We start from the raw sequence: 25697 nt of genomic DNA on the forward strand, positions 1-25697 counted from the left end.
TAAATACGAAACTAAAAATTTCAATTAAGTTTCAATAATTGTCTTTGATTTCTTTATAACACAATCCTTAAAACTTAATATAAATTTATCAAATAATTATAATATTTTACTTGATCAATTGATATTCCAATGTATAATAATTGGAGAAAAATTTAAAATATTTGTACATATATAATAAATTTATAAATCATAAGAAAGAAACAATTAATTTTGAATAATAATCTCTTATCTACTCTGATATTTTTATGATTATCGTATAAACTATCATAAATATTATAAAAACATTGAAGAACATATTAATAACATAATTAATCTGTTTGAATAATAAAAAAACGCAAAACAGATATAAGAAAACACTGCAAAAATTAAAATTACTTTGAAATATAGAAATGATTCAAAAAAGAAAAAAACTGCCACAAACATAAATTATTATAAAATAATATAAAATTTATAAAAGTTGATAATAGTATAAATTTTATTACTTTATTTAATATAAAAATAAAAAATAATAAATATCTTAAATTATGTATTTATAATTGATCTTGTTAAATTAGGATTTATTAGCCCTTTTTAAATCTCTACTAATTACGATAGTAATTAAAAAAACTCATCAACATTTTATAATGGTACCATTTAGGTACGGTAATATTTTATAAAGTAAAATGTGTCGATTTTTAGGGGTTATTAAATTTAATGATGCAATAGGAATAAAATTACTGTTTTTGATGAAGTGGTTGAAGCCTAAGGGTAAAAGGTTCTTAAGGGTTGCGCAATATAATGGGTTTATTTTAAAGTAAACAGTTTTTACAATGCCTTTAAATATCATGAAATATCTTAAATAAATAAACCATAGATGAAAATACAATAAAAATATATAATAGTAATAATTATGTAAAAGTATAATAAATTGTATAAAATATAAATATTACATAAAAATTGATTGTATAAAATACATTTTAAAGTTTTTTAAAATTTCATTTAATTTACAATTTAAATTATAATAAAATGTACAAAGATTCTAAAACAGAAAACATTTTTAAAACAGATATAATAATTATTTGATATTTTTTTATTATTTAGGTAAAATATTCATAATTTTATTTTTTAATTGGATCAACATCATTCTATATTTCCTGTTGAACAAAAGTCATTATTTTTTTTAATTTTTAATTTAATTTAGAGTGTTAAATTTTAAACTGGTTTGAGATATTTCCTTAATTGGTGCAGCACCTTTCTTCATTTCCTGTGACAGATCCATCTAATGTGTTTCTGATGAAGCAAAAAAGCAGTAATTTTCAAAAAATAGGCGTCTTTTTGTCATCCTTAAATCAACCTTGATGGGTTGCCATCTGGCATTAACCCTTTCCGAGGGATCTCCACATGACTCCTTCCCTCCTTCTCGTCCTCCCCATCAGCCCGATAATAACCTAACGATTCCTGCGTCCCTTCCTGCCGTCCGCACACGACACCGTCGCCCGAACATTTGGAGGAGAGTTTGCGCAAATCTTATTCCGACCACTTGCCGTCCCTGAATGAAAGTTGTAACGGGACGTCACTTATGCAATGCATTACAGTTATACCAGTCAAGTTCATAGACCTCGAGCGAGCGCTGTCCTTGTTTCGGCCAGGAGAAAGGACGACTGTTCGTCTTTGTTTGGTTGATGGAATTTCGCATGGGCAGAATGTGGACCAACGATCCGCAGTAACCTCAGAAAAGGAGCGTAGCCGCGAGTCCTCGCGTTGTTTACGGGCGATTCCATACCAAATACGACTTCACTGAAATAATAAAAAAATATCAATAAAATCAATAAAAAATATAAATATGATAATAAATACTCGTACTTTTAATAATAAATTAGAAACTTCTTAAATTGTTATTAATAAAAGTAGCCCTGAAAAATGTTTCAGTTTCCAAGATGGCCGCCAGGACTTATCAGAGAAATTAAAGGTTCTTTCTAATTTACCAACAAAAGGTGCTTTTAATACATTTGTACACTTATCTCGAAAATATTTGCCTTATTTTTCATGATATTCTTCTTCCCCTGTTGTAGTGGTAAACATTCAACTCCCTAACCTCAATTTATGAAGTTGTTTGTCCCCTTTTTTACTGCATAAACTGTTGTGAGGTTATTTTTTCCTTGTCCTTTTGTACTTTTATCAAAAGCTATTACATAAAATAATGCTTAATCCATTTAAAGCTTAAAAATTCACCCTTGAAGCTTTAGCCAACCATTTTCATTGATTTATCAAAATTTCATTGAGTTATGGAAGTGCACAAATCCGCAAATAAGTACACGACTTCTACACCCATAAATGTCTAATAAAATTTGAAAAAACTCCATTATGACGAAGACAAAAGAGATAATAGAGAAGTTTTGCCTAATTTCATGGACAAGCATCATAAATTTTAAGAGCCATAAACACTCACAGCCCAACATAAATTCATGTATTTATGCAAAACTTGTGAACATAAATATTTTTTTTACACGCGATCATATTTCTTTACATAAAAGGATCGAATGTGTGTCACGACTTAAGTTCATTAGTATAATGGATTGTTAAAGTGTTTGGTCAGTGATTGAGAAATGTGTGGAGTATTAGATGTGAGAACAAAAAGATGTATTTGCTTGAAGAAGAATGGAAACAAACATACATAAGTTAATTCAGAAGAAATAAATTAATATGTTAATTGGGAAATTTTTTCTTCTATATAATTAATTAATTTTATTATTTTATTTATGTCTTAATTCGTTTATTTATTTTTTTATTTCTAGAAACATTTGGTCATCAATTTATTCAGGTTGGTCTCTAAAAATAATAGTTTAGTCAGAAGCAAATGAAACTTACTTAAAATTTTTTGATTAACTGACTTAAAACTTTTTGAATTTACTTTATTTTTGTCAAAAAATTCAAAATAACTTTTGACCTTATTAATCATTTTTTGACAGAAGCAAAACTATGCAGCTAAAGCTAATTTAAAACTTGAGTATTCTTTATGTTTGTCAAAAAAATTAGGAACACTTTTAAACTTATCATTCTTCTATTATTGACAGAGCCAAACCTATGCTGAAAGTGACTTAAAACTTCTCCAATGTGCTTTATTTTTGCCAAAGAATTCGAATAACTTTTGACCTTATTAATCACTTTTTGACAGAATCAAAACTATGCAGCTTAAGCTAATTTAAAACATGAGTATTCTTTATGTTTTGTTAAAAAAACTAGAAACCCGTTTAAGCTTATATTCTTCTATTATTGACAGAACCAAACCTATGCTGAAAGTGACTTAAAACTTCTCTAATGTGCTTTAGTTTTGCCAAAGAATTCGATTAACTTTTGACCTTATTAATCACTTTTTGACAGAATCAAAACTATGCAGCTTAAGCTAATTTAAACTTGAGTATTCTTTATGTTTGTCAAAAAAATTAGAAACACTTTTAAGCTTATCATTCTTCTATTATAGACAAAGCCAAACCTATGCTGAAAGTGACTTAAAACTTCTCCAATGTACTTTATTTTTGCCAAAGAATTCGAATACCTTTTGACCTTATTAATCACTTTTTGACAGAATCAAAACTATGCAGCTTAAGCTAATTTAAAATGAGAGTATTCTTTATGTTTGTCAAAAAAATTAGAAACACTTTTAAGCTTATCATTCTTCTATTATTGACAGAGGCAAACCTATGCTGAAAGTGACTTAAAACTTCTCTAATGTGCCTTATTTTTGCCAAAGAATTCGAATAAATTTTGATCTTATTAATCATTTTTTGACAGAAGCAAAACTATGCAGCTTAAACTAATTTCAAACTTGAGTACTCTTTACGTTTGTCAAAAAAACTAGAGACAATTTTAAGCTTATCATTCTTCTTTTATTTATAGAGGCAAATCTTTGTTGAAAGTGACTTAAAACTTCTTGAATGTGCTTTATTTTTGCCAAAGAATTCAGAATAACTTTTGACCTCATTAATTATTTTTGATAGAAGTAAATGTACGAAGCTGCAGCTGACCTAAAACTTTGAGTATTCTTTTCAAATTTCAAACATTTAAGATAACTTTTAAGCTTATTAATCTTGTGTAAAATAAATGAAGAAAGGAGATTTACTATTTGTGTATGTAATATAATAAAAATATGAAAGTTTTATAGATAAAACTTTTGTATTAACTTTTCTAATAATCTAAATCTAGTTTAATCCTCAACCATTTGAACTAGTATTTTGATAGATAATAAATAGTATTCAAACCACGATATGCAAACTTCAAAGGAGTGATTTGAAATGTATTTTGCATACTCCATCATTACATTGAAGAGAGACTATAATTTGTACCAACTCAGCATAACCTTGTTAAATTACCATCGGATCGACAAGTCGGCGCAGCTCACCATAAAACCGCGAATAAATAAAGAAACATAAATAATAGCCGGCCCTCCACAATAATTAAACCGTACCTATATGCACCAGTCGTAAATTTTTTCCCTGCTTCGCTTAATTCCGTCGCGTTTTAATATTCATCCAGTGTGTGGGTTTTGTTTAACTGCGGCGTTTATTAAGGTTAATTTTTTGGTTTACGACTTGGCGCATCCCGCACGGCCTTTTGAGCCGGCCTCGCGTGATAGTTCGAATTTGAATACGTTTCCTCGTCGACGGAACCGACGTCTTATCCGTCGTACGATCGGATCAGCTGTCCCGTGTGTCCCGCACAAACACTCTTCGTACCCAAAAACCACAATTACAAGCGGGACTTTAATAACACGGTTCGCACATGTTTGCAGATGTACCGGGTACGCTTTTGGCAGGACCGGTGTCCGCATATTCATTAGTTTAAGCAACAAGACAAAGGATTGTTGATGCGTTTTTATGGAATCAATGGTTAAAGGTGCAGCTTCGCAATAACACGGTTTTCGGCTGTAATGCATCCTGCGGTCGCTAATTGCTTTGATCTTCGGGGAAGGTAATTAGTTTGGGCATTTGGCACTCCTGGTGCACATAATTTTGGCCACCAGGAGGTCATTAAGTTTGCTTCCTGGAAGAAACAACGTGAAAGACCGTCTTCAACAGTTAAAAATTTCTTCATCAGAACAGATTGTGTCTTAACAGTTTCAGGACAATTACGAAGAAACAGAAACGAAGAAGATTTCATCTTAACCCTGAGTCACCGGCCGTGGCAGCGCTAGGATGCGGAAACGCGGAAGAGGAAGGCCACGTAGGCCGGCATCAATCTCGTGACTGCGGATCCGGCGTCATCGCCGTTCGGAGGCTGAGGCCGCGAACGTAACACCCGGCACTGTTGCGGCACCGCGTGTTGTGGTCGTGTCTTCTTGGCGTAGGTCAATAGCGGACATCGGCACACTTACCTACACCGGCCCCACTACATGTGTACCGCGTATGTATTCGCGACCAGCGTCGCGCTAGTAGCATTGAACTTCAACTTATTATATTCGTCAGCAGACATCTGCTGCATGACGTGTTTGCTCTATGGGTTTGAGGCGATTTACTTCTGATAGGGGATTATTATTTACTTCTAATTTGAGTATATGGCTTATAGAGAACTAAGTTATGTTATATATTATAAAATGAGACTAAATTAAAGAGTAATTTTTAGAAAAAGAAAAACTATTATTAGAACTTTATAAATTTCAAGTGTTCCTTCAAACTTCCTTCAGGTCTTCGAAAGGACTCATTATTAGAAAGAGAGGATAAAATCTTCAGACTAATCTTTAGGACTTTCAAGTGTTTTTAACTTCTTCTTTGAAAGGGAAGACATTACTAGAAGGATCAATTTGAAATTGTCTTACCAATATTTATGAATTTCAAGAGTTCTTAACTTCTAAGACCATAAAATAAAACTACATCAAGTGTTGAGTAAAGAAATATATTTTTTAGGGAAGGACACTTTATAATAAGACATTAGTAGAAAGAGGAGATGAAATCTTCGTACTAATCTTTGTGAATTTCAATTGTTTTTAACTTCTGATACAATAAAATAAGATTAAATCAAGAATTGGACAAAAAAAGAGGTTTTCGAAAGGACACGTTATAAGAAGACATTATTAGAAGGATCAATTGAAATTGTCTTACCAATATTTATGAATTTTAAGTGTTCTTAACTTCCAAAACCACAAAATAAAACTACATCAAGTGTTGACTAAAGAAATATACTTTTTTGGGAAGGACACTTTATAATAAGACATTATTAGAAAGAGGAGATGAAATCTTCGCACTAATCTTTGTGAATTTCAATTGTTTTTAACTTCTGATACAACAAAATAAGATTAAATCAGGTATTGGACAAATAAAGAGGTTTTTGAAAGGACACGTTATAAGAAGACATTATTAGAAGGATCAATTGAAATTGTCTTACCAATATTTATGAATTTTAAGTGTTCTTAACTTCTAAAATCACAAAATAAAACTACATCAAGTGTTGACTAAAGAAATATACTTTTTTGGGAAGGACACTTTATAATAAGACATTATTAGAAAGAGGAGATGAAATCTTCGCACTAATCTTTGTGAATTTCAATTGTTTTTAACTTCTGATACAACAAAATAAGATTAAATCAGGTATTGGACAAATAAAGAGGTTTTTGAAAGGACACGTTATAAGAAGACATTATTAGAAGGATCAATTGAAATTGTCTTACCAATATTTATGAATTTCAAGTGTTCTTAACTTCTAAGACCACAAAATAATACTACATCAAGTGTTGACTAAAGAAATATACTTTTTTGGGAAGGACACTTTATAATAAGACATTATTAGAAAGAGGAGATGAAATCTTCGTACTAATCTTTGTGAATTTCAATTGTTTTTAACTTCTGATACAACAAAATAAGATTAAATCAGGTATTGGACAAATAAAAAGGTTTTTGAAAGGACACGTTATAAGAAAACATTATTAGAAGGATCAGTTGAAATTGTCTTACCAATATTTATGAATTTCAAGTGTTCTTAACTTCTAAGATCACAAAATAATACTACATCAAGTGTTGACTAAAGAAATATACTTTTTTGGGAAGGACACTTTATAATAAGACATTATTAGAAAGAGGAGATGAAATCTTCGTACTAATCCTTGTGAATTTCAATTGTTTTTAACTTCTGATACAATAAAATAAGATTAAATCAAGTATTGAACAAATAAAAAGGTTTTCGAAAGGATACATTATAAGAAGACATTATTAGAAGGATAAATTGAAATTGTCTTACCAATATTTATGAATTTCAAGTGTTCTTAACTTTCAAGACCACAAAATAAAACTACATCAAGTGTTGAGTAAAGAAATATACTTTTTAGAGAAGGACACTTTATAATAAGACATTATTAAAAAGAGGAGATGAATCTTCGTACTAATCTTTGTGAATTTCAATTGTTTTTAACTTCTGACACAATAAAATAAGCTTCAATCAAAAAGGAACGTCCCTTTATAAGAAAGTATTATTGAAATTGTCATAACAATCTTTATGAATATCAAGTGTTCTTCTTCTGTTAAAAATATTAATCGAATAAATAGTTTTTTAGAAGAATTAAACATTATTGGTAAAATTAATGTTACTAAGAGGAGATTTTGCCAAACTCATCGTTTTGAAAGACGACGAATATTGTTGTGGAAACTTTTCAAATTCCTCTTTAGCACATTAGATTTGGTACCACGAACAATATGATAAAATTTATGGTTTAAATAACAACCATGACTAAATCGCTCAGACAAACACACAAATAAAAGCGGCCTGCGTTTTACGACCCTCCTCAAGGTGTTTGCTAATGGTTGCAATAAATTTAGCTACAATCGGACAGAAACTGACTTGCGAAAACCATGGAAATATCACTTGGACATGTTACAAACATGCGCAAACTTTACAAAAAATAAAAAAAATATTGTTTTTGATGACGTCCATCGAGCGGTGGATGAATTACCCCAACAACGCCAATAAATTGCATCTCAAAGGCTCATAATCCAACTCATTAACTCCGGCCACAAAGGACGGTGCAATAAAATTTTTTCGCATACTTCCACGAAAGTTTTACGAGAACGTCATGGACGCAAAAAAAAAACAGGTGAAATTTATTGGTACCTGTGATTTGTAAAGGATTTTGCAAAAAGGGAGAACGGTGACTTTTGCAGTAAAAGCTTTTTACGACGTTGTTCGGTCCGTGCTAATCCCTTTCGTAAAATTTATTGCCGTTTACCGATGATTATTACTTTAATAGGTGCTCTGGAAGGCACCAAGTACGGGTGGTAAGATCAGTTTTCCATCGATGAAAAATCAACTAACGGTATCTTTCACATTGTATGTAGATTAAGTGTATATCGTATTACAAAATCAATTTTGGAGCAACGCCAAGTTATTAACATAAGACGCGGCATTAGGCATTATAAAAAAAAATCGACACTTTCTCATACATTAATCATTAGAGGTCATTTTTAATAAACAACACGTCGGCTGTGTCGTATTAAATGTTACAAAAACTTGTTCAATAATTCATGTTGCCGTGTTGAAAATTATTTGCAAAAGTACCCAAGTTTTTTCCATCACGTACACATGAGTGAGTACCAGTGCGTCACCAAAAAAGTCTTCATAAAGCTTCATCATTTAAAATAAATTGTCTATCGAAAGTCCTTTATTTGAATTGTATTGAATGAATCAGGATGAATTGAAATCTATTACTCCTGACAACGGTACCAATTTAAAGGTTTATCTATTTGATCCAGAACATTTTTTTGAAACACTTACGAAATCCGATCCATTATTCAAAGCCCGGCCTAAGATTTCCGGACAAATGCCCTTAAGAACCCCTAAATCCGACACCGTTATTACATAACAGCCCCCCATCAACCCACATCCAGGCCAGGTAGGTCCGTATTATTAATCTCTTGCGATTAGTAATAAGTCCAAGCTGTTATCGTTCACCTGTCGTCGATTTTTTTATTCTACATTGGTGCGTGCCTTAATTGGGGACTGTGCCAGGAGATCATCCGAAATCAGGTCAAGACGCCAAAAGGGTTAGGAGGGCTGTTACGGTATCTGGGTCATTTGGACCAGTGCCATCTGCCAAAGGGATGCATGCACCTGATTCGTACCGTTAGATTTTAGGGAGTTTATTGCTTCTAATTATAATTAAGTGCCTTAATGGGGTATTGTCTGTTTTGATTTACAGCTCCATAAGGAAGCATTTTTCAGCTTCCCCTTTTTTTAATGATTCAGGTGGTTTCCCAACATGTTTTGCTGTACATTTTTGAGTAAATAAATGATGAAACTAAAGATAGGTCGATTTATTTTCTTACTGTCGGCTGAAATTAACTGTTATTCAAAGAATTGTGCACTATTTTTGACGTTCTATGAAATGCAATAACTGTTTTGTTTAATTAAAACCGAAAAGTGAATAATACTAGTTTGAACAATTCAGCAAGAATGTTTGTTGGAAATGCGTTAAATCTGAATCCACCATCTTTGATCAGTTTTCCAGTCAATCATCACCCAATCAGCTCCAACACAATTAAACTTTGTTTATCTGTTTTGTTAGTAAAAAAACAAGCTGAAACGCTTAACTGCAGTTTTAAATTCCAACTAGCATTACTTGATCATAGACAGTCAGAAGACTTGTGTTAAATTCTGCGTCCATCCAATGGCCAATTAAATACAGGTATTTTAAATGTTCGAAACGTGGTGCTGATTCAAAGTAACTGACCCTTTTAACACCTAACTGGTTTTGTTAATTTTTCTTTCGTTCGCTAAAAAAGAAATTAGCATTAGACAGAATAATTTACTAATAATGTACTTTCATGTCGTGGTTCGTTCAACTTTGGCTGGTAATTATCGCATCGGGTCTAAATTTTGCGCCAAGACCATAAAGATGGTGTTTGTGTTTCCAATATTGATATTATTTGACATAAAAAAGATTTTTGGAATTGTTTTGATAACTATAACTTTCTTTTAAAGTACACATTGAAGATGAAAACAAATTTTCTGTTTGCCTTTGGTGTTCCTAAATTGTTAATTAGAATATTTAACGCATTTGTAAGTGAATAATTAACTGGAATATATAATATTTATAAAACTAGAAACTTGAAAAAGTTTTGAGAAATTCACAAAATATTTAAAAATATAATTAATTAATATTATATTATTAATCTTTATATTTTCTAAGATAATGAATATTTTTGGATTTGAACTCAATTGGGTTTATAGAAATTCTAAACTTTAAGAAGCTTTCAACTCTTTCCAAAGCTTTACAAAAATTTATATGTTTTTCTTTATACTTTCCAAAATAATGTTTGAAAAGTATTGAAAGCTTCAGAAAATATATATTTATAACTATTTAAAATATTCAAGGTTAAAAAAGTTTTAAAAATAATTTTGAAAATATATTATTTTTAATTAAATTTCAATAGTAATGAAATTAAATACATATTACAGTTTAAAAATATTCTAAGCTTCATGAAGTTTAATAAAATTTTAAAGTATTAGTTTCATTCATTTCCAATTATGACATACAATTTATACAATTTCAAAACTTTCAAAGATGATTTTAAAAAGATAAAAAATATTATAGAAGTAACTTTCAAAGATGATTTTAAAAAGACATACAATATTAAAGAGACTAAAAATTATAATTATTCAAGATAATTAGCCTAAAAAATATTATTTCTTCAAATATTTTGAGTAATTTTTAAGAAGCTTTATAAAGTTTTTATTTTTTGACTTTAATATTGTACGTTTTTATTTTTTTTAAGTAAATCAAGTTTATAGAACTATTTTTACGTTTTAAGATGTTCTAAATTTTATAAAACGTTCAACTTTTTCCAAAGTTTTATAAAATTTATTAAAGTACATTTCAAAGATGATTTTAAAAAGGCGTACATTATTAAAGAGATTAAAAATTATAATTATTCATTATAAGTTTAAAAAAATATTATATCTTCAAATATTTTGAGTAATTTTTAAGATTTTAATATTTTAAAGTTTAAGAAGCTTTATAAAATTTTTATTTTTTGTCTTTAATATTGTAGGTTTTTATTTTTTTTAAGTAAATCAAGTTTATTGAAATATTTTTTAGTTTTAAGATATTGTAAACTTTATGAAACTTTCAACTCTTTCCAAAGCTTTATAAAATTTATTAAATTAGCTTTCAAAGATGATTTTAAAAAGACATACAGTATTACAGAGACTAAAAATTATAATTATTTAAGATAATTAGCTTAAAAAAATATTATATTTTCAAATATTTTGAGTAATTTTTAAGATTTTAATTTTTCTATGGATTTTAATATTTTAAAGTTTAAGATATTTATAAAATTTTTATTTTTTGTCTTTAATATTGTAGGTTTTTATTTTTTTAAGTAAATCAAGTTTATTGAAATATTTTTAAGTATTAAGATATTCTATATTTTATGAAACTTTTCAAAGCTTTATAAAATTTGTTAAAGTAGCTTTCAAAGATGAAAATTAACTTTAATATTGAATATTTTTAATTTCTTTTGAAGTAAATCAGGTTTGTAGAAATATTTCTTTACGAAACTCTCAATTCTTTCCAAAGCTTTATGAAATTTATTAAAGTGGCTTTTAAAGATGATTTTAAAAAGACATACAATAATATAGAGGTTATAAATTATAATTATTCAAGATAATCAGTTTAAAGAAATTTTTGAGTTGAGTAATTTTTAGAACATTAATACATTAATGTTTATAAAGCTTTATAAAATTTTTATCCTTTAACTTTAATACTGAACATTTTTAATTTCTTTTGAAGTGAATCAGGTTTATAGAAATATTTTAAAAGCTTTAAGATATTCTAAACACTTTTCTAAATTTCAAATTCAAATTCTTAGAAATTTTTCAAATATATTTTGAATATAACAATGTCTTGATATTTAATAAATTATGTTCAAGAACCAAAAGATGAAAGGTTATAAAAGATATGATAAAAGTGGATAATCAGAATGGTTCCAAACAGTAATAAACCATTGAAGAGATCCATATAGCTCAGCACATTTCTTCACAGTGCCACCGCATTACTATAGTTGCACATAGAAAACAGACAGGAACAGAAGAACAGACAAACGACGAAACGAAGAAGTGCAAGGCTCTAGCAACTAGACTCCTCGCGTCGAGTCCGCGGCCTGTAACTAGACCACTGGAACATGGTGCTTGTCCGCGGTTGACGTCACACTTATGTTACCTACATTAGATGCCGGCGGGTCGTCGAACTCTTTGCAGTTCTTGAAAACGACAATCCGAATGCGAAAATGATACCGAAGAAAATTACGGAGAAGCAGACGGCCGCACTGAAAACTCGGCCGATTATCCGCGTTGCTTTCGCGAAGAAAATTCGTCTGACTGGCCTAAGTGGAACGGCTGAACGGGCTAAGAAGAAATTCGCTTCCTAAGAAATCTGTCGGCGTCACTTTTTTTCCCCAACTAATGTAACTGATATTGTTACAAAGAAGTGACTTGTGTGGCGAGGTGATAAAGCCAATAATTGGGCCAAATATGTTACTCATCATGGTCCTTTTGGTATTTGCCAATTCTGTCAGATGCGTTTAGAAAGTCCAGATTTGTTTAAACTCTTATTCATGGAAACAAAGTAGGTTCTTGGCCTTCAGTGTGAATATTTTTGGTCCTTGGGCCAAAATTATCTTTTAAGGAACATAATTATTGGTCCAAACATGTTGCTTTGGCTTTTTGGTCTTTGCCAATTCTGCCAGATGTATTTAGAAAGTCCAAATTTGTTTTTAACTCTTATTCATGGAAGCAAAGTAGGTTCTAGGCCTTCAGTGTGAATATTTTTGGTCCTTGTGCCAAAATTATCTTTTAAGGAACATAATTATTCGTCCAAATATGTTGTTTTGGCTTTTTGGTCTTTGACAATTCTCTCAGATGTTATTAGAAAGCCCGAATTTGTTTAAACTCTTATTCATAGAAACAATGTAGGTTCTTGGCCTTCACTGAGAATATTTTTGGTCCTTGTGCCAAAATTATCTTTTAAGGAACATAATTATTGGTCCAAACATGTTGCTTTGGCTTTTTGGTCTTTATCAATTCTGTCAGATGTATTTAGAAAGTCCAAATTTGTTTTTAACTCTTATTCATGGAAACAAAGTAGGTTCTTGGCCTTCAGTGTGAATATTTTTGGTCCTTGGGCCAAAATTATCTTTTAAGAAACATAATTATTGGTCCAAATATGTTGCTTTGGCTTTTTGGTCTTTGACAATTCTCTCAGATGTTATTAGGAAGCCCGAATTTGTTTAAACTCTTATTCATGGAAACAATGTAGGTTCTTGGCCTTCAGTGTGAATATTTTTGGTCCTTGTGCCAAAATTATCTTTTAAGGAACATAATTATTGGTCCAAACATGTTGCTTTGGCTTTTTGGTCTTTGTCAATTCTGTCAGATGTATTTCGAAAGTCCAAATTTGTTTTTAACTCTTATTCATGGAAACAAAGTAGGTTCTTGGCCTTCAGTGTGAATATTTTTGGTCCTTGTGCCAAAATTATCTTTTAAGGAACATAATTATTGGTCCAAACATGTTGCTTTGGCTTTTTGGTCTTTGTCAATTCTGTCAGATGTATTTCGAAAGTCCAAATTTGTTTTTAACTCTTATTCATGGAAACAAAGTAGGTTCTTGGCCTTCAGTGTGAATATTTTTGGTCCTTGGGCCAAAATTATCTTTTAAGGAACATAATTATTGGTCCAAACATGTTGCTTTGGCTTTTTGGTCTTAGCCAATTCTGTCAGATGTATTTAGAAAGTCCAAATTTGTTTTTAACTCTTATTCATGGAAGCAAAGTAGGTTCTAGGCCTTCAGTGTGAATATTTTTGGTCCTTGTGCCAAAATTATCTTTTAAGGAACATAATTATTCGTCCAAATATGTTGTCTTGGCTTTTTGGTCTTTGACAATTCTCTCAGATGTTATTAGAAAGCCCGAATTTGTTTAAACTCTTATTCATAGAAACAATGTAGGTTCTTGGCCTTCAGTGTGAATATTTTTGGTCCTTGGGCCAAAATTATCTTTTAAGGAACATAATTATTGGTCCAAACATGTTGCTTTGGCTTTTTGGTCTTTGCCAATTCTGTCAGATGTATTTAGAAAGTCCAAATTTGTTTTTAACTCTTATTCATGGAAGCAAAGTAGGTTCTAGGCCTTCAGTGTGAATATTTTTGGTCCTTGTGCCAAAATTATCTTTTAAGGAACATAATTATTCGTCCAAATATGTTGTTTTGGCTTTTTGGTCTTTGACAATTCTCTCAGATGTTATTAGAAAGCCCGAATTTGTTTAAACTCTTATTCATAGAAACAATGTAGGTTCTTGGCCTTCAGTCTGAATATTTTTGGTCCTTGTGCCAAAATTATCTTTTAAGGAACATAATTATTGGTCCAAACATGTTGCTTTGGCTTTTTGGTCTTTGCCAATTCTGTCAGATGTATTTAGAAAGTCCAAATTTGTTTTTAACTCTTATTCATGGAAACATAGTAGGTTCTTGGCCTTCAGTGTGAATATTTTTGGTCCTTGCGCCAAAATTATCTTTTAAGGAACATAATTATTGGTCCAAATATGTTGCTTTGACTTTTTGTTCTTTGTCAATTCTGTCAGATGTATTTAGAAAGTCCAAATTTGTTTTTAACTCTTATTCATGGAAACAAAGTAGGTTCTTGGCCTCCAGTGTGAATATTTTTGGTCCTTGGGCCAAAATTATCTTTTAAGGAACATAATTATTGGTCCAAATATGTTGCTTTGGCTTTTTGGTCTTTGACAATTCTCTCAGATGTTATTAGACAGCCTGAAAATGTTTAAACTCTTATTCAAGGAAACAAAGTAGGTACTTGGTCTTTTTTGTGAATATTTTTGGTCCTTGAGCCAAAATTATCTTTTAAGGAACATAATTATTGGTCCAAATATGTTGCTTTGGCTGTTTGGTCTTTGCCAATTCTCTCAGATGTCATTAGAAAGTCTGAATTTGTTTAAACTCTCATTCATGAAAACAAAGTAGGAGGAAAATTTGAGGAGTAACTTTGAGTGTCCATTCCATTCTCCAATTTTATATTTAAAGCAGTAATAAGGAATTAGATTCCATTACTAGTTACCTATTTAATTAGTAGAACAGTAAAGCTCTATGAAAATATTAATGGAGGAGTTTACTTCCCCATAAATCATTTTAGCAATCAGGTACGACCAAATTCAATTAAGCCGAGCTGGCTAATCGTCCATTTTTGCGCCACGGTGCGTCCAGCTGGGTCGACGAACTCTTATGCACGTCCTCAATGGACAAGAATAAACGAAGAAGAAATGAGTTCATCTTCGAATTTCGTTTCTGTTACGTTGCCGCAAGAGCAACGGCCTCTCGACAATAGAAAACCGAGCCGCGACTCGCCGATTTAGGTTGGCGAATAACCGTGCAAGGCTCCTAAACAATCATTTTGCAACAGTATTGTTGCTTATTGCCGGCCTGCGCTCGAACTTGACTTTGACCTTTCACGATGTGCACCAGGAAAATTGGTTTCAGGGCCCGATGTGCCGTGGGTTATTATCTTTGCAGTTTTGGACTGCAATTTTAAGATGGTTATCGACACAGTGCACTTCGTTGAATTTTGCAACACTTCCCAATACTTCCGACATCACTGCAGAGTTTATTGAAGAATAGTTCCAACTAATAAGTTCCTTAAATGTTCTCATATAGTATGTTATATATCTCAAAGTCCATTCAAAGTCTCAAAATTAGCACTAAAAACTATAAGGAAATAATAATTATTATAAGGATCAGAAATTCTATTTTAAATACATATTCTTATTCATAAAATTATTAAAATGGGATTTAAAAGTATTATTAAGATAAAAAACAATTATAAAAATTTAAAAAAAAAATATCTTGTCAGTGAAAAAGAAGAGTTAGAAATATGTTTTTTATTAATAATAATAATAATAATAGTGAAAACAAGAATAATAATCGTAATAATCTGATTTGCTTATTTTATAAACTTTTTTTAAATTAAACTTCTTTATTAGTTAACACAGGTAATAATAATATTATATTAATAATATTTTAAAAGTGAATATTTTGAATTTATGAATTTTTTTTTTAAATAAATTATGTTTTATTACTTCATTTATTTTGTTCTACGAATTTTTTAAAATTTAAAAAAATTAATTTAGTGTGTGTTTTTAGAATAGAATATTTTACAATTAGAATTAAATTTAGTATTTATTTATACATTTATAAGAATTTTTAACTTTATTATTTCTTACTTTGTAAACTTTTTTAATTTAGTAAATGTTATACTTTATTAATAATATTTTTATAAACAATATTTCTTACTCTATACATTTTTGATTAAATAATTATTATATTTTATGAATAATATTTGGAAAAGAATATATTTATAAATTTTGATTTGTTTTTTTTTATTTTATTTATTTTTTAAAATTAATTCTTATGTTTTTTCAAATATTTTTGTTTCATATGTTTTTTTATTTTTTTAATTAATGTAATTTTAGTTTTTAGTATAGTGTATTTAAGATAACTAGATTTAAATTTATTATTTATTTATTCATTTTTAAGAATTTTTTCTTATTTTATGATTTTTTTTAATTAAGTAAATGTTATATTTTATTAATAATATTTTTATAAAGAATATTTCTGTATTATTTGACTCGATTTTTTTATTTTATAATTTTTAAAAGTTAAATAATTATGCTTTTTTCAAATATTTTTAAATAATTTTGTTTCATAGGTTCTTTTATTTATTAAATTTATTTAATTAACATAATTTTTGGTTTTGGAATAGTTCATTTTACATAACTAGATTTAAATTTAGTATTTATTTATTTATGTTTAAGAATTATTAACCTTAATTTTTCTTATTTTAGGAAATTTTTTAATTGATTAATTATTTCATTTTTTAATAATAGTTTTAAAAAGAATATTTCTATAATCTTTGACGTTTTTAAAATATTTTTAAATATTATTAATATATTTTATTAATGATATTTTTTAAAGAGAAAATCTCTGTAATAATAATAATAATAATAATTATAATAATAATATATTTTTTTTAATTATATTTTTCTTATCAGTTTCTTTCATTTTTGTATTTTATTAATAATTTTGTTATATATGTATATGGAATATTTTTAAATATTCTATATACATATTTTATTTATTTATTTATTAATTATTTTATTATATTAATTAAAATTTTTAAAATGATTTATAATAGTAATTTGTTTATTGAATTGTTGAAATTAATTAATATTAATATTTAATTAAGTACTAAAATTATATTACTTTTTAATGTTTTAATTACAAAATTGTAAATAATTACAATGTAACATGTACATTATAAATTTATTTTGTTTCATTAGTTTTATTGTGAATATATATTGAACAATTCTATAGTGATATTTAATTTGTTAGACAAATAAGTCATTTTACTATTGAATTAATAATATTTATCTAAAATAGGAATCAGTAATATGTAACGGAGAATTTAATTTTAAAATAAAGTTTTACAAGAGCCCGGGTAGCTCAGTCGGTAGAGCATTGGACTTTTAATCCAAGGGTCCAGGGTTCAAGTCCCTGCTCGGGCGTAACTTTTTTTATTCTGGCCTTCGTTTTTCAATTATTAAATTGAAATAGAGATACATATATTAATTTTTATACGTTATTTTAAACAGTAATAAAAAATATTTTGTTTAAGTAATTATTCATAATTAAAAAGTAAGTAAAATTATTTTTTATCATTAAAAATGTGTAAAGTAAAATAAAATAAAACCAATAAATTATTTTACAATTTGAATATCAGTGATGATAACGAGTTTAATTAAAGATAAATAATTTCTGTAAATGTTACGAAAAAAACAGTACCCGTTACAATCATTTTAATTACCGAAACAATTAGTAAAGTTACGGTTTTCAAGCGTCAGTCCATTCCAACGAATACAATAAAATGATCTGCGCCATTTATTAATAATTCTCAATTTCCTCTCCGTATTCACCTTTATAAATATCGCAGCGAAGTGAATTTGCAAATTTCTCCTGTGTATTAATTTCGCGGCGTCTCAGCGTACACCGTTGTGTACCCAGCAGATTCTATTCCTTTTCGTTCTGATTACACACCTTACGGTTTACCTTTCGCCCTCATTTTGCAGCATTTTTACACCTACTGCGGCGACGAAGCTGCAACACGCCTCCAATGGTGCGGTCCCTCTTCCATCGTGCTGTTGGTCAATGGCGTACGTCTTGGATGGTACCGTGGTGTTGTTGGCGTAACACATTACGAGTCGGGGTCGACGAACCGACTCGTTTCACGGGACCATCGTGTTGCAATCAAGTTGGCAATGGCCTTTTTTGACTGTCATTGCCACATCTTCAAGACCGCAGCGCCAACGCGGATTGAAATCTGCTTGGATTTATGGACCGGCGGTCTTCTCGTGGAATTTTGATCTGTAACCAATAAAAATAACCGTTGGGATGTTTGCTTTGCTTTGACACTCCGACTTATAAATAGAATTAGTAGAAGTTGAAGATTATCCAATATTATTCAATAATTTATAGAGATTTTTATCATCATTGTGTGGATAACTCGAATGGAATTCATTGGAAGTAGTTACAGGATTGAGAATGTTGATGTTAATGACTGATCTATAGTTTATACTTCTTCGAATAAATCTTTAAAAGGAAAGTTAACGTCACCAACTTCTTCAATTCTATGAAGTAGCCATCTTACCTTCACTAATGGCTGAAGTAAAAAAGGAGTTAGAATAAAGAAAACTCTTTTTTAATACCAAGTATACTATTTTTTGTTTAGCTAAATTGAAGTTAAAGAGTTATATCTTTTCCAATGTTCAACATCATATCATTAGGGGTTGCTGAAAGAAGATTAAAATCAAAAATATGGTAAATCTACCAAAGATAAATAATTAAATGACAAAATTTTTGACAGGACATGGTTGTTAGGATTTAGTACTCTCTAACAGCCTTTCTAAAAAACTATAAAATTAAGAGGTTAGATAAAAAACACTCCCTTTTGTTATCAATTATACCAACTTTTGTTCAGCTGAATTGAAGTTAAAGAGTTATATCTCTTCCAATGTTTAATATCATATCATTAAGAGTTGTTGAAAGAAGATTATAATCAAAAATATGGTAAATCTACCAAAGATAAATAATTAAATGACAAAATTTTTGACAGGACATGGTTGTTAGGATTTAGTACTCTCTAACAGCCTTTCTAAAAAACTATAAAATTAAGAGGTTAGACAAAAAACACTCCCTTTTGTTATCAATTATACCAACTTTTGTTCAGCTGAATTGAAGTTAAAGAGTTATATCTCTTCCAATGTTTAATATCATATCATTAAGAGTTGTTGAAAGAAGATTATAATCAAAAATATGGTAAATCTACCAAAGATAAATAATTAAAAGTCAAAATTACTTCTTAAATTGGCAAATTAGAAGGAAAAATTGGTTTTTCTAATGAACCAGTGGTGTTAGACACCCTAATCTATATCTTAAAAACTTAAAAATGAATTCTTGATAATACTTTTTTTGACAGGACATGGTTGTCAGGATTTAGTACTCTCTAACAGCCTTTCTAAAAAATTATAAAATTAAGAGGTTAGATAAAAAACACTCCCTTTTGTTATCAATTATACCAACTTTTGTTCAGCTGAATTGAAGTTAAAGAGTTATATCTCTTCCAATGTTTAATATCATATCATTGAGAGTTGTTGAAAGAAGATTATAATCAAAAATATGGTAAATCTACCAAAGATAAATAATTAAATGTCAAAATTGCTTCTTAAATTGGCAAATTAGAAGGAAAAATTGTTTTTTCTAATGAACCAGTGGTGTTAGACACCCTAATCTATATCTTAAAAACTTAAAAATGAATTCTTGATAATACTTTTTTTGACAGGACATGGTTGTCAGGATTTAGTACTCTCTAACAGCCTTTCAAAAAATTATAAAATTAAGAAGTTAGACAAAACTCTCTTTTGATACTGAGTACATCAACGTTTGGTGAGTCCAATTGAAGTTATAGAATTAATATTGATATCAATAAATTAAAATATCTAGTAATATTATCCTTATATTTGAACATTACATTAACATTAGACTATTTTTAAACCTTTGTAGATAAAAAAGTGGCTAATCATTCTCCACAATGAACAATTAACATATAAGTTACAAAATTATTAAATTATGTTTTGGAAGAATAACTTTGAATATCTATAAAAACTGGTAGTACTTCCTTCCCGGACTAATAAAATTATTTTACCAGTGAATTCATTAATTATTATCTAAATATATATATAAACTATGGCCGGAAACGAATAGTTAAGTTTTTTTTACAACCGGTGGAATTTCGAATGAAATAATTGAAAGTAAAATATGTATTGTTTCTAAACCATAACTCGCGGTGTCATTACCCCGGCACTAATTAATTTCTGATTAAAATGGAATACACATCTCAGAAGTCAATTAACTTTTATCATCAGTTGTTCACCTATGCTCGTTCTACCATCAAATTTTACAACATTCAACTCTTAAGCTACATAAAAATTATTTTGTTGTTGAAATTATTAAATCGTTGCTGGGACGGATTTTTGCGAAACGATTTTACGTGCATTGTGCGTATAAACAGCGGACGAACGAAACGAAAATTTAATTGAGTTTAAACTGTTCTAGATAGCGAAGAGTTCAATAAACTTGGGTCGTAACACATTTCGTTTGACACTTCGCGAAGAATACGGAAGAATGAGTGGGACAAAATTACAAGATTGATTTTCGCAATTTCAATATTTTAATATTAGTTGAATAAAATAATTTAATATACAGGGATTTTCAGTTTTTATAATTATTTTCAATATCCACAATATTTTTTTTATAATTTTATATTTTTAGGTATATTTTATTTTTTTTTTTAGAATGTTTCTTTGATTTTTTACAAATATTTTCAATTATTTTATAATTTCATTTTCAAAATTTTAAAATCAGTCATTTTTTTTTTATTTCTGAGGCTTTTAAAAGCTTTGTTTCACATTTTTTTTATTTCATTCATTTTTTTGTTACCTATATATTTTTAATATTCAATTAATCAATTTATTTCTTTGAATATAACAAACTCATTTAATTGATTGATATTTTAAAATATGAATTAAAAATGAAATAAACACTGTGTACCTAATCTAACTTTTTTGATATGTCTAGACTTTCCTCCATTTTATTATTTAAAAGTTTATTTCTACAGAACTTGTTTAAGAATGTTATTTTTAATTAATTTTAACTTTATTTTTCATAAATTACGAATTTTTATAAAGTCATTAGTTCATTTCTTTGAACATAAAGTTATTTAAAGATTTTTATAATTTAATTTTTTTTTTCGATTAATTATTTTATGTTCTATTTATTTTAGTTTATTTATTTTATTTATTTTATTTATTTTATTTATTTTATTTATTTTATTTATTTTATTTATTTTATTTATTTTATTTATTTTATTTATTTTATTTATTTTATTTATTTTATTTATTTTATTTATTTTATTTATTTTATTTATTTTATTTATTTTATTTATTTTATTTATTTTATTTATTTTATTTATTTTATTTATTTTATTTATTTTATTTATTTTATTTATTTTATTTATTTTATTTATTTTATTTATTTTATTTATTTTATTTATTTTATTTATTTTATTTATTTAATTTATTTAATTTAATTTTGTTTTATTTTAATATAATTTTATTTTTTCATTACATTTGTAACAAATTAATATCTATAAGTATTAAAATAGAGAGTTTTTTAATTTTTTAATTTTAGTTATATTAAAACTATTATATTTAATTTTTTTTATTTATTTTAGTTATTAATAATTAATTAATTAATTTTTAATATATTAATTTGAAATATTAGTGAAAATTAAATATTTTTTTGAAATTGTCCCAAAAATTCTTTAATAAATAAATAAAATAAATATTTTCTTTGAATTCTTTGACATATTTTTTATTTGTATTCTATTTATTCTAATAAATGTGGACTTGTTACACTGAAGAATTACAAAATATTTTATAGAATTAAATATATTTTAAAGTCTTAGGTGGGTTAGGTGGGGCACTAAGTCCTGGTACTTGGCAATAAATAATAATAGTTACAGCAACAATTAAAAATGTAATATTTGAGTGTTTATTAAACAATTGAAATGATGAAGAGTAAACAGCATTATGGTCATTCAATACTGTTAGTGCCCCATTTTAAGAAATCAATTATGGAACCTCACCAAAGGTTGGTAGAGGCTTATGGTGATAAGACTTCCTTCTACACCAAAGTTACAATTTAGTTTCAATCATTCAAAATAGGTGATTTTATCCTTTACAATAAAAAACATTCATAAAACTCAGCTCAAATATTTCCAGAATTGTTGGAGTAATAATGTTATAGTATGTTACATAAGTAACAATTTGATGCTGAAAATAAGAAGTCTATCTCACCCTGCTTATTCTTCGGGCTTAGCCCTATTTGAGCCCACCTTTTCTGTTCCATACAGTACTCATAGTTCACGAGTTACATAGAAGCTGAAAAATGAATCACTGATTCTTTAATAAAAAACAATGTTCACCATTGCGGAATCCATATTTTGCCCATGAATCGTCTCAAGTCAAAGTTATCTTGCTTTTTATCACGTTGTTTTGGATGTGGAACAAAGCTGTTGGCTCTAAAATACTTTTTTAGTAATTGAGGTTTCCTCCTCATGGCGATTTCATACATAATTTGCGAATGACTTTCCAAAGAACCGGTGGGATTTTCACTGCGAAAATTAAAGGCCAACGAAACGACGAACAATCGAACCGAATTGAGGCTGCGTGCGCCAAATTAATATTCATACGGTGGGCCAGCTTCACATAAAAAGAAAAACATTCCGACGCATAAAGTTATAAGTGACATAACGTCATCGGAAATTCATTTTCGGACATCGCACACGGATTATGGATTGAACAATGTAGGGTGGAATGTCGGGGCCTGGCATGGTTCGAAAGTGGCCGGTGGCCGGAGAGCTTCGCTTACGCTAGGTTAGGACCGAGTCACGAGTCAATGAACCAATCGGATGCGGACCAGTTTTCGGCGATTCGGGACCTTAAATCGGGCACGATTTGGGGCCGGTTTCGTTTGCGGGATCTGGTTTTCGAGATGGACAAGTGTGGAGTAATAGTTGTAATTTCGTGGTTGCCCGCCGCGGTGTGGAAGACCTTACCTGTCCGTGATGATGTTGACTTGTTCCGAGATTGTATCACAATGAGTCTGGTCCGGTGGTTCGGATTATGGTGGTTTAAAGGGGCACCGCGGTGCAACTCTAAAAATAAATTAAAGAACCGTTACATTTCTACTATTAAAATAAACATACATTATTTATTTTCAATAAATACAACTTATAATAATAACAAAAAAAGAAGGAACATAATTTAAATTCAAAAATAATGAAGAAAAACTAAAAACTTCGTTTCAGTAAGTAATACATGAAAATTTAGAGAGAATAACTAAATAATTTAGAGGGATACAATTTGAATTAAAAATTCAAAAAGAAGAAAGATTTTAATAGATTTACAAAATCTTTCTTCTTTCTTCAAAATCGTCAATATTTAAAAATTCTTAAAAATTTAAATAAGAACTAACAAATCTAATAATATATAATAAACTTATCGAATCCAAAAATTCCTCAAAAATTAAGTAGAAACAAGAACCTAAAGAATATAAAAATATAAAAAATACTGAAAAACTGAAGACAATCCGAAAAGAATCTGAAAAAAATATGAAGAGAATCTGTGGAGAATTTGAAATAATATGAAGAGAAAATGAAGAGAAATCTGAGGAAAATTTGAAGAGACTTTTAAGTGAATATGAACAGAATATGAAGAGAATCTGAAGAGAAAACCTGAATAGAATTAACAATTTTTTGAATTTTAAGATTAAAAAACCTTTATTTTAAATATATGAAGAATATAAAAGCTAGAGAAAATCTAAAAATAAATATAAATGATAATAAATCTAAATGATCTGAAGAACCTAAAGAATTTAAAAATATAAAAAATACTGAAAAACTGAAGAGAATCTGAAGAAAATGTGGAGAATTTGAAAAGAATATGAAGAGAAGATGAAGAGGAATCTGAGGAGAATTTGAAGAGAATCTCAAGAGAATATGAACAGAATATGAAGAGAATCTGAAGAGAAAACCTGAATAGAATTAATAATTTTTTGAATGTTAATGTTAAAAAACGTTGAATATTTAATAAATATTTTAAAAATATAAAAAGAAAACTAGAGAAAATCTAAAAATATAATAAATCTAAATGATCTGAAGAATCTAAACAATTTAAAAGTATAAAAAGTACTGAAAAGAATCTAAAGAAAATTTGTGGAGAATTTGAAAAGAATATGAAGAGAATCTGAGAAGAAAACCCCATTAAAATTAACAATTTTTTGAATGTAAAAATTAAAAAACCTTGAAAATTTAATAAATATCTTAAGAACATACAAACAAAACTAGAAAAATTTAAAAATATAATAAATCTAAATGATTTGAAGAACTTATAAGAAGAACAAACAAATCTAAGAATATAATAATGAACTTGTGAATCCAAAGGATTTAAAGTTTCTAAAAAATAAAAATTTAAAGACTACGTTTTCAATAAGTAGAAAAAATATATGAAAATTTGGATATTCAAACTTTTTTAAAACATTTTATGCTTTACTGCCTTTTACTTTTAATTTTTTCTAATATTTAATAAAAGAAGAATCTAGAAGGATATAATTTGAATCAAAAACTCAAAAAGTGGAACGAATTCATAGAATTAAAAAAAAAATAAAGAACCTTGAAAATTAAAGAATATAACAAAGAAACTACTTATAAAAATATAATAAATCTACTGAATCTGAAGGATCTATAATTTAAAATTAAAAAATAATGATGATGGTTATTTAATGTATTTAATTAACAAGATTTTAATATTAACAATCCTTAAAAAATATATAAATCAACTGAATTTAAATAACGTATTAAAAAATCTAAAGAATAATTTAATTTTTATATCGACTATTTGTTCAAATAAAAATAAAAGTATTTAAAAATTTTGAGTTTAAAACTAAAACTATATTTTAGTTGTTTTAATAGCAAAATCTAGTTAATTAAAAAGCACACAAAAGCATGATTATTTAACAAGTATTAATTAATATATTAAATTAAATTTTTCACAAGTCATATTCATTCAAATTAGTCATTATTTGTTCAAGTGTTCGGGAAGCAGATGTACAATAACAATATTTATCTAACAATCATATTATTATTGTTTCATTATCATCCCACGAACAATGATTTATTGAATCTCTGCACCGATGTTCGATTACATAAAACACTTGCCATTGTTGTTGTTGTTTGTTTTTTTGTGGAGGTTTATTAATAACATGACAAAATATTTATAAAGTTTTTATAACCGATCCTCTAAATAATTCGAGTGGGTTCAACAGGTTGAATTACCTGTGCCATGTCGATGATTTGAATTTAAAATCAGCTTAACTTTATACGACCTCCATTATAACTCGTTAAAGTGACCAAGGGATTATTTGGTGCTACTGAAAATTGTCTAAATCATAAATTTCAGTTATTTACAACCACTAGAGTGGAGGCGAGTTTCTTATTTTATTTTTA

At 28.1% G+C, this 25697-nt stretch overlaps 1 long non-coding RNA gene and 1 other non-coding gene across 4 annotated transcripts in view; one reads left to right on the plus strand and one right to left on the minus strand.

Annotated features, from left to right (window-relative positions):
* Positions 1 to 1154: 1154 nt before the first annotated feature.
* Positions 1155 to 25697, minus strand: part of LOC109605693 (uncharacterized) — a 36072-nt gene continuing 11529 nt past the window's right edge. For all 3 annotated transcript variants that reach the window (XR_007547797.1, XR_007547796.1, XR_007547795.1), the window contains 3 exons: positions 23250 to 23348; positions 18113 to 18439; positions 1155 to 1776 (listed from right to left, as the gene is read on the minus strand). This is a non-coding gene — a long non-coding RNA (uncharacterized LOC109605693). The remainder of the gene's footprint in view (positions 1777 to 18112; positions 18440 to 23249; positions 23349 to 25697) is intronic.
* Trnak-uuu (transfer RNA lysine (anticodon UUU)) lies at positions 17511 to 17583 on the plus strand. The gene has a single exon. It is a non-coding gene; the product is annotated as a tRNA-Lys (tRNA).

This window comes from Aethina tumida, chromosome 4 (genome assembly GCF_024364675.1).
Source record: "Aethina tumida isolate Nest 87 chromosome 4, icAetTumi1.1, whole genome shotgun sequence".
NCBI lineage: Eukaryota > Metazoa > Arthropoda > Insecta > Coleoptera > Nitidulidae > Aethina > Aethina tumida.